This window comes from Amia ocellicauda, chromosome 4 (assembly GCF_036373705.1).
Source record: "Amia ocellicauda isolate fAmiCal2 chromosome 4, fAmiCal2.hap1, whole genome shotgun sequence".
NCBI classification, from domain to species: Eukaryota; Metazoa; Chordata; class Actinopteri; order Amiiformes; family Amiidae; genus Amia; species Amia ocellicauda.
The window spans coordinates 37,024,500-37,034,844 of record NC_089853.1 but is presented as its reverse complement, the minus strand read 5'-3'; the positions used below and the strand labels follow the sequence as shown (position 1 = coordinate 37,034,844).

The 10,345-nt window shown below is 39.0% G+C and overlaps 1 long non-coding RNA gene across 2 annotated transcripts; it reads left to right on the top strand.

Annotated features, from left to right (window-relative positions):
* The first annotated feature begins 7,497 nt into the window (after positions 1-7,497).
* LOC136748343 (uncharacterized) lies at positions 7,498-10,065 on the top strand. Of its 2 annotated transcripts, none has more exons than XR_010816579.1 (4): positions 7,498-8,510; positions 8,827-8,960; positions 9,404-9,527; positions 9,916-10,065. It is a non-coding gene; the product is annotated as an uncharacterized LOC136748343 (long non-coding RNA). The 2 variants fall into 2 exon arrangements; XR_010816578.1 differs by having other exon boundaries at positions 7,498-8,630.
* Positions 10,066-10,345: the final 280 nt, after the last annotated feature.

The following is a 10,345-nucleotide window of genomic DNA, read 5'->3' as shown; positions in this document are numbered from 1 at the left end:
TGCTTGGTCTGCATATTATTATTAATATAAAACATAATACAGTTTATATAAAACATTAATAACGTCTCTTCAGCGCTAAAGTTCCTATGCCTAAACACATCTCAGCACACTCTACCAGGGGACAGGCCAGGTTGTTGGCTCTCTTTCATGGCGCCACACTCAAAGACTTGTGTAATGCTGCTCCTGTCAACAGACCTTCTCGAGGTTCAATTTATGCTGTTCTGCAATGAGATGTTTCAAATAAACCGTAATACCTTCTGTTAAGATTGGAGAGAACACAATATTCACAATTTGTATTAACAGCAGAAGCAGTTGCCAGTATTTGTCACTTCTGTCTACAAGATCACCAAAAATGAGAAGAACATTATGAAGTAAACACCATGACTGAATAGCATTTATACCTAAATCATCACTGCTGTCATCTAATTTAACTCCCGATGGACGATTTCTTCTTTCCAAGTATCTATAATTGTAACTCTGAATTCTGTCATGCAGTTTTTGAGCTGAAATAAATTCAATTTGAGATATCTCAAATTAGACAGGAAGTCAATTTGAGATATCTCGAATTGCATTTGAGATATCTCGAATTGCATTTGAGATATCGCAAATTCAATTTGAGATATTTTCAAATAGAGTTCATTTGAGATATCGCAAATTCAATTTAAGACATATTGAATTGTATTTTGAGATATCTCTAAATGACAATTTGGCTTGCCATACACCCAATGCTTGCAATTGCGCAACAACAGTAGCACACATATCCACTGTCTTCGAAATAGAAACAGACAATTCCACGTTTGTGTCCAAGATTGCAATTCAGTCTTTTTCAAAGTCATCTCTTGTACTACTGTATACTTCTATCATCTGACTGGTACTCATTTTCTCACTGTTCTCAACTTACTTTTCTTCTTTTCTGAGGCTGCCCAAAAACGTCCTCTTGCTCACGATGATACTCACTGTGAATGAAAGCTGACTGTAATAAAACTGCTTGCACTTTAATCAAACAAACACTAATAATGCTATCTATCATAAGCAAGCATAGCTATACAGAATACTATATGAATATGCAATAAATGAAAGCTACTGCTGTCTACATCAATTACATAAGCAGCGCAACATAAATGATTGACACTTTACTCAGACTTCACGTGGGCTTTCTGACAAATATAACGTAATAAAGACAATGGCGTTAGTTGCATACGCCCGTGAGCACCATTGTTGGTCGCTGGTGAATGTGTGGCTAATTAACTTTCCAGGTAACTTAGCTATGACAGCTAACGTTAGTGATGGTTGATTGATTAGCACTCGCAAATTGGCCTGTTTTCGGAAGCAGAAGTACTAGGGTGGCCATCTTAAGGACTGTCCCAATCCCTTAGGGAGCGAGTGAAGGAGCCTAATCGAGCTGTTTGTCCTTCAGTGCTCCCTTCGGTGGAGTGAACAAAACAGTGCACTCATACGGAAGTGTTTTAACGCTGAAGTCCTAGAAATCTGTGTGTTAAAGGCAGAGACAAGTCAATTGGGAAAATATGGCAGCGGCAGTGCATATAATAAATGTAATGTAATGCTAGCTATAACAGTAGATATTGTTAAATTATGTCAAGGAAATTATAATACATAGATAATATAAAATTATTACATAATCATGATTTAAATATATGATTAGAATGTTCAGCCAAAAAACGTTTCGGCACCAATTAATTCATTACTGAAGCAGTAGCCTATAAAACTTGGAAATAACTTGTTCGTTAATATCACCTCCTAATTATTATTATTATTATTATTTTAATTAAACACAGAGACAGATGACTTGAAAAGACTGCTTAGGTACTTTTTCGGTCTAAGGTAAAGGTGCTGAATGCTGACGCTGAAGTGTGTCCCATTGATCACATTTAGCTTCACCCTACAGCCAACCTCCTCACTCTAGTGCACACTCTTTGTTTGTGGGACGCAGCCTAGTTTTTCACTTTTTAATACATTTGAAAGTAATGAAATAGAGAGACAGTACAGTATTTGACATTGATGGTTCCTACCCACAGCAGTTGAGCAATGGCTCCTGCTGGGGTACGGCAACACCACTTGGACAAACCACACGCAGAACTGCAGTACACCGTAATACTAGAACCGGCAGTAATAATAATGGCAATTTGTTAAGTTTAGTTATGATTATGATTACATTTGCTAATGATAATTTCGGATGGCGGTGCGTGGTAGCATAGCACATTTTAATTGTATTTATATTTTTTATATTGATATATTGGGGAATCAGAGACTATATCTACTCTGTGCTGCCTGCCTCATTGGACTCACTGCAGTTTGCTTACCGCAACAACCACTCCACTGATGCTTTTACATTACACATTGCCCTTTCACACCTGGGAAAAAAGAACACATATGTGAGAATGCTGGTTGTAGATTACAGCTCAGTATTCAACACCATTGTGCCCTCCAAGCTTGATGTGAAACTCTGGGCTCTGGGCTTAAGCAGCTTGCTGTGCAGCTGGATCCTGGACTTCCTGACAAACAGAAGCCAGGTGGTTAGAATGGGCAGCAACACCTCCTCACCAGTGACCTTAAACACTGGAGCCCTCAGGGCCGTGTTCTCAGCCCACTCCTGTATTCCTTGTACACACACGATTGTGTTGCAACACATAGTTCCAATGCCATCATTACATTTGCTGATGATATGACAGTGGTAGGTCTGATCACTGGTAAGGATGAAATCGCCTATAGAGAGGAGGTGCACATTCTGACACGCTGGTGTAAGGAACATAACCTCTCCCTCAATGTCAGTAAAACCAAGGAGGTTGTGGTGGACTTCAGGAGAAAATACAGAGAACACAGACCCATCACCATCAATGGAGCACCAGTAGGATCAGTAGTTTCAAGTTCCTTGGTTCCACAAGGCCATTGTGAAGAAAGCACACCACCATCTCTTCTTCTTGAGACGGCTGAGGAAGTTTGGAATGAACCGCTACATCCTCATATGGTTTTATACCAGCACCGTAGAGAGCATCCTGACCAGCTGCATCATTCCTGGGCAACAGCACCACCCTCAATTGAAAAGCCCTGGAAAGGGTGGTGTGAACTGCCAGACACATCATCGTAGGGGAGCTTCCCTCCCTCCAGGACATCTATACCAGGCGTTGTGTGAAAAAAGCTTGGAGGATCATCAGAGACTCCAGCCACCCAGGCCATGGGCTGCTCTCACTGCTACCATCGTGTAGGCGGTATCGCAGCATCAGGACACGTACCAGCCGACAATATGATAGTTTCTTCCCCCAAACAATTAGACTCTGATTGCTCACGATATATATCTGCATCGTATTTTTTCAGCCTCAGACTACACTTACATTTTTTACTTTTGTAATAACATATTAGCAACTGACTATCAATCGACAGTTGAATGTCAACATGACACTTTATATTTATTTCTATTGATTATATGGTGGGGGGGTGGTACAGTGTATTTTTATTGTATACAGTCTCCTTAATTTGTGAATACTGTATATTGTAAATTAGTTGTATATTGTATAATGTGTTGTGTAACAGATGTGTAATAGTGTAATCCAGATATTTAGGGAAACTGTCATTCTGCTATGTTGCTTGGAACTGCACCCAAGATTTTCACCCACTGTTGCACTTGTGTATATGGTTGAGTGACAATAAAGGAATCGTATTGTATTGTATCGTATTTGGAACGTACTAAGGACATTCGGCACTCAGACCAACTGTTTGTGTCTTATGGAGCGTGGACACAGGGCCAGGCGCTTTCAAAGCAGCTCCTCTCTCATTGGATTGTCGCCACTATTACCATGGCCTACGAGTCCACTGGGACCCTGGTGCCTGGACACCTGGTGGTCCAGTGGACTTGAGGCATTGCCACATTGTGGTCCCTTTTGGCATTTGTGAAAGACATTTGTGCGGCTGCAGCTTCGCCGCTCACATCTGTACGGTTCTACAGGTTGGACATGATGGGCTCGGTCCCTTCTATTGGGAACTCAGTGTTTGCTTCATTCGAGCCCCAGTAGCCTACGGGCTCTGGCTCCTGATTTAACTTCCCAGTCTGCCACTGTTAGCATATCCTGGATGGAGCTATACTGAACTGTGTTTTCCCTTCCTACCAGACTATGCCTTGTTGACAGCCCTGCCAATGTGTTCCCAGGATCTGTCATGCGGCCTCCAGGTATGTTGCCTTTCGAGGCCGCCCTGTACATAGTTTGTTTATTATTGCATTGTGTTGCTGTGGTGCGTGCGTCTTGCCTATATCCCACTTTGTGTATATATGATGTGTAAAAGAGGGCTGCAACAACTAATCGATGAAATCAATTACGTCGATTATTATAAATCGCTGGCAATGAATTTCATCGTCGATTAGTTGGGTCTACCGGGGCGCAGCTACCAAAAAAAAAAACTGTAAAGATGGAGCCGGCTGCAGCTACACCCGTGGAAATACTGTTTTATTGTATGTAGTATTTTACATTACATATATAAAAACAATTCAATTTTTAATACTTATGATTAAAAACTTTTAAAATCAATTCTTAAAATCACTTAACATTTTTAAAATGTATGTGATTTAACAAAATCAAAAACAAAAAAAACTTAACTTTAAATAAACATGTGCACAAAACAACAAAACAAACGTGATTAAAGCAAAACTGCTCACCAACATAAAGTCAAATACATTGCAAATAACTGAAAATGCATTGGACAAAATAAAGAAACAATTAAAAAGGAAAAAATAAAAAACAAACAAAAAAGGTCCAATGGCCGTGACAGTCTTGTAAAGTGTGGGAGCACTTCACACTGAACACAGCACAGAAGACAGTTTGCTGCAACATGTGCAGAGCTGAACCCACACAGGGCGGGAGCGCAATGACGCAGGAGCACCTGAAGAGAAACCACACGGAGCTGTGATGACGGGGGAGGAAGAGGTCAGCTGGTCCGGCATTTATAGTCTGACATCTGAAAAGATGTCCGTCAACGACATGACACTTTGGATCCGTTAAAACAGCACTAAGTACACAGCCTTTCCGTTTCTTGAACTGGTATGTGTCAAACAAGCTACAGCTGTTTCTCTACCTCCTCAACTACATTATTATTAATGTTCATATTATACATTTTATTTATAACACAATCTTATTATACCCACGAGCAAGAGTCAAAACAAACACAGTAAAAAGTAAGCAAGAAGTTTTGTTTTGAGTTTGCAATGGGGCTGCTGAAGAAATAATTAGCATTTTTACGAAATATATTAAAAATATCGCACATAAACTACACCTCACCATAAAGACACAAAAGCAGAGTGCATGTTTCAACATTAAACTATTTATTTAAAATTCTATTTTACTATTAAAATATTTATTTGCTCTGTTGTATAGTTATATTCGTGGTTAAACACGCAGATGATGAGCTTTTCCACCAGTCCACATCTTCCTCTCGTATTTCATTGTCCGAGGTCATTTTTAATGCACATGAAATCAGATCCAATTGAGCTCGTTTCACAGTCAGTGTGCGAGGTGGGAAAGGGAAGATGAACACACTCGTGTTTCTCTCTTTTCACTGAAGTTGTGATCGTATGCATCATCCAGTGTGTTAATGTAAGTATACATATTGTTCTACTATGCATGCTCGTATCGTCTCTCATTTCAGGAAAAAAACATCTATCTCCACAGTTCGGTATTGGACTGCCGTGGAAGCTATTTGATGTAGAAAAGCCTGTAAACACTGAATTTAATGTTTACTTTATTTTTCATTATTTATCAAAAGAGTTTAGCACCTTTCAAAGTGAAGAGTAAAAGAACTTTGTGTTTTTAGATCAATGTAAATATACCTGTTAATATATTCACTATATACAATAAAGCCCTTTATTTTGTGCACATATGTTTTCTATTGGTTTTATAACTGCCATCTCAATTTGTTTTAAAGAGAGCATTACACAAGATGAGGAAAAACTCATAACTTTAATAAAATACTTATTATAATTATTTGTATCCGATTAATCGATTATCAAAATAGTCGTTTGTTGCAGCCCTAGTGTAAACAGCAGGACTGTGGCTCTGTCCTAGTTGCTAGTAGACTGGAGCGTCACTGCAGCTGTTCCCAGCTGATGGCACTCGAGCTGTTCTGCTGTGTATATAGTTAATTTGTTAACACGGTAGAGCTGTCATTGCCCTGCGTTTGCTGTGCTAATTAGCAGGTGTCAACTGCTCTTGTGTTCTGTGTGTGGCGCAAGAGCTGGCTCCTACACCCCGCGGTGTATATAATTTGTTTGTACGACATTGTGGAGCTGGTGTGGCCTCACTCCTAGACCCCGTTCACATTTATTAGGCCAGCCCTGGGCCACCTCAAATTTAGGCCGGCTTTTTTCAGACACCCTGTTCACACTTGCGCTTTTAGGAGGCCTAAGTGCGTTCACATATGCGGGCGAAAAGCCGGCCTAAACGAAATGCATGCCGGGAAGTAAATCGTATGCATTAGTATCCAATCGTATGGATCAAAAGCAGCCTCTGTGATGCGTCTATAGTTATATCCTCAGACAGCAGCACTGTGCACTTCCTGCGGTTTCTGTTTTAACTTTATCTTCATCCATATTGTAAACAGCGCTTTTCACTTTTTGGAGCTGTCTGCTCTGTACTGTTCAGTTGAGCTTGTTGCTCTGGTGCTGTGCAGAGGCAGCATGAATGTCCCTCACGACTAGCCAGCTGTGTGTTATTCAGTGGGTCTGTGGCCCTGCTAATGCAGGATCAGGGGTTCACTGCCACGTTAATGCGTGGAGGGCGCAAGATGCTTGATTTTCCCACACCATATATTGTGCAAGTAGACATACAGCCTCACTCCTAGCTGCACTAGTAGAGCAGCCGGCCTTACTATTGTAAGCGGAGGGCATAAAGCCCCATTCACACTGAAATGCTGGCAAATTGTTGCAACGTTTTCCTGCTTTTTTCCCATTCCCCCCCATTTGCACTGGGCTTGAATGCCGGAAAATTGCCAACAAGGATGCATTCACACAGAAACCAGAGATTGCCGGCAACAGGGGATATGCATCAACGAATGTAACATTTTTCATGCTTCCGTTGTTTACACTAAGATGTCGTGCGAGATGGAAGAAGTGTGTTTGCTGCTTTGTCACTTTTTCAAAGTGATCGAAATGCAATGGATGTTTAGTCTGCAATCAAAATGCGTGGGCTGGTAAAACGAAGGCTGCAATACGAAGCCATCGGAGGACTGCACCTTATCTGCACTTATGATCCACGGCAGTCTACAGATACATGTCTGAGGTTGTAACCTTGGGGTCGACACGCAGTAGAAGCACATGGGTCCAGGAGAGGAGACCGATATTTTAGACCAACGTTTTGCCCAACTTCGACAATCAGTGGCAAGCCCATTTCCGACGCACAATACTTTTGAATACATGGTTGAGCTCCTGGAACCATAGCTGCATCATAGAATGACCAACTAGTGCAAGTCTATTGAACCTCGAATGAGACTTGCAGTGGCTCCCTCAGAATATCGGTCCTTCTCATGTTTGTTTGGTATCAGCATATCCACGCGTGCTGCATGGTACAGTATGGTACTGTGTGGTACATGCATGGTACATTATATTACATGGACGGTACATGCATGGTACAGTATAGTACTGTGTAGTACATGCATGGTACAGTATATTAGATGGATGGTACATGCATGGTACAATATAGAGTGTAGTACATGGCTGGTACATGAATGGTAAATCATGTTCCCATGTTATTCATGTTACTTATAAGGATAACTAAGGGTTTTTAATTATACTTTTTTGTATACATGTTCCATTGGATTGTTACAGATGTATGAGTAAGGTGTGTACATTTTTTATTTATTTTTTACATTCTGGTCACTTTCTTATACTTTTAAATGTCAGTCTACTCTGTTGAAGATGGTTACACATGAAGTGAGTGTAGGAGCTTCAGAACTGCATTTCCCCCATTGTCTTACATATATGAGAAGAATGCAATTGACAGGTGCATTCAAAGCTTGTACCACAGTGAACTGTATTTTAAAAGTATTAAAACATGACAACTTACTTAAACAGTTTTAGCAACATAGGAACATATAACACAATTCTACTAATAATAATAAACATTTAGACACACTATAAGTTCATTAGTATTTAGACGTTGCGTGCATCACTGACCCCCGAGTGGTATGTAATGCGCATGCCCAAGAAAGACTGACCTCGCCGTTTCCAGGTTGTCATGGAGAGCGCTCATGAGGGGGCAGAGAGGTTAAAATTGTGAGGTAAGTGAAATAATCTCAGTTTATGTATAACTAAATGTTTTGATTAAGTTTTTAATTTTGTTAAACATAATTACATTTTATACGTAAAGTTTCCAATTAATCTAATCGCAACCTTTTTTTAAAAATAAAATCTTTCATTTTTCTTTCTAGGGAATACGCGCTGTTTGACTTCTTCAATGACAAGCCCCACCCAACTGTGGGAATAGGCCTGTCGGGGTGGATCAAAAATCCAGGTTTTCTAAAGGTTTTTGATTTAACCAAAGAAGTTATTGTTTCATGGCCAGTAGGAGGACTTTCGCACAAAACAAAATGCAAATGGACAGAATGCCCTGCGAAAATTATTATATTTTCAAGTAGGCCTAATCTCTATTTTTGTTTTTCTTTCTGTCTCTAATTATATAGGCATATATTTAAAATATATTGTACATTAGGATTACTTATTAATTACAGATTGTATTACTATTATCATTATTATTAATGTGTATTTGACAGACGTATCTACATTTTTGCTTAGTTTTGTATATTTATAATTTTTTTATTTCTGTTTAGAAATCAAAGATGACCTTGAAGACCTACTTAAAACATTAGAAAAAGAAGAGAAAACATCAATACAAAATAGAAAAGAAAGGAAAAGAAAAGAAAAGCTATACCCCAATGAGGCAGACTCACATTCCGACACTGAGGTAATACAGTTGTATCTACGGCATAGGCGCCGAGTTTTGACATTCCCAGGGGGGCGAGTTACTTACTAAGCCCTGGGTGCTGACGGGGTTTTCTCCGTAAAAGGGGGGGGTTCTCCGGTAAGAGTAGGGGGGGGGGTTCTCCGGTATGTAAAACTCTTCAAAATTCCCCTGAGCCCCCGCAAAGTCGGCGCTTATGATCTATGGTATTATTGTGCAGATTTTGTTCATAAATTGAATGATCCAGTTAATGTTATAGTTCAAGACTCTATTAACTGAGTTGAGAAATGAAGTACAATTTTAATCTCATAAGAAAAAAAAAACTGTACTGGTTAAAGATGAATAAGTGCCATCTTCACATATGTTATGGGTAATTCCTACTGTAAAACCCACACATTTTTTTCTCCACATTATTAATGATATTTGTTTTCCACATAATTTTCCAGAATGCAAGACTGCCATTAAAAAAAAATAAAACAACATGTGGTTGAGCACAGAGTAAAGCAGCTGCAGCAAACAATTTGGTCTCAAAATGTGACATGCAGTTCATCCAGTGAAGATCTCGAAGAGGTAAGATTGTTGCTCTGTCAAACTGTAATTATACTGTTTTATTAAAAAAATGTGAAATTAGAAATAACATGTTAACAAATAACAATGATCAAGATCAAGATGTATTTCAAGTCAAATGGCAAGAGCTGGATTATCCCTGTATTCCATCTACCACTTCATAGAAACTTTAATTTGCATTATATTTCCTATACTTAGCCCCAAAACTTGTGAGTTTCTGTTCAAAAAGGAAAGCGATACTAAGTACAGGTTTATCATTTGTGCGGGTGTGTCAATGTTTTGATATAAATGTAACTCTTAAATCTATAAATTGTGTAATATATTTAGTTGAAAAACCTTATTAAATGGAGTTGGATGTAATAATAACCTGAATTAATTACCCTTGTTACAGAGTGATTGTGATTTTCCTGGTCAAGTAGGGAAAAAACAGTTAAAAAACAATAAACTTCACATCCTGAAACTTGAAAATGTACACCTGAAAAAGAAAAAAATGTGAACTACAAATCAAAGTAGCAAGGCTGACAAACTCAATTGCTCTAATGGAAAGTAAGTGCACAAATTGTTTTAAGTTTGGTTTTAGATAAAAACAGTTAGTATTCTTAACCTAATTGTACATTATTGTTGAAATATTTATTTATAACTATGTGTATGTGTGTGTGTGTGTGTGTGTGTGTGTGTGGGGGGGGGGGGGGGCAGTTGTTATTTCTAGTGATACAATACCATGATTGTCAAATTATAGCTATTGCAAAACTAAGTGTAATAATAATACCCCACTGTACCATTCAAGAGGGTTTCTATTCTGCTTGATTTTTCTTTTAATT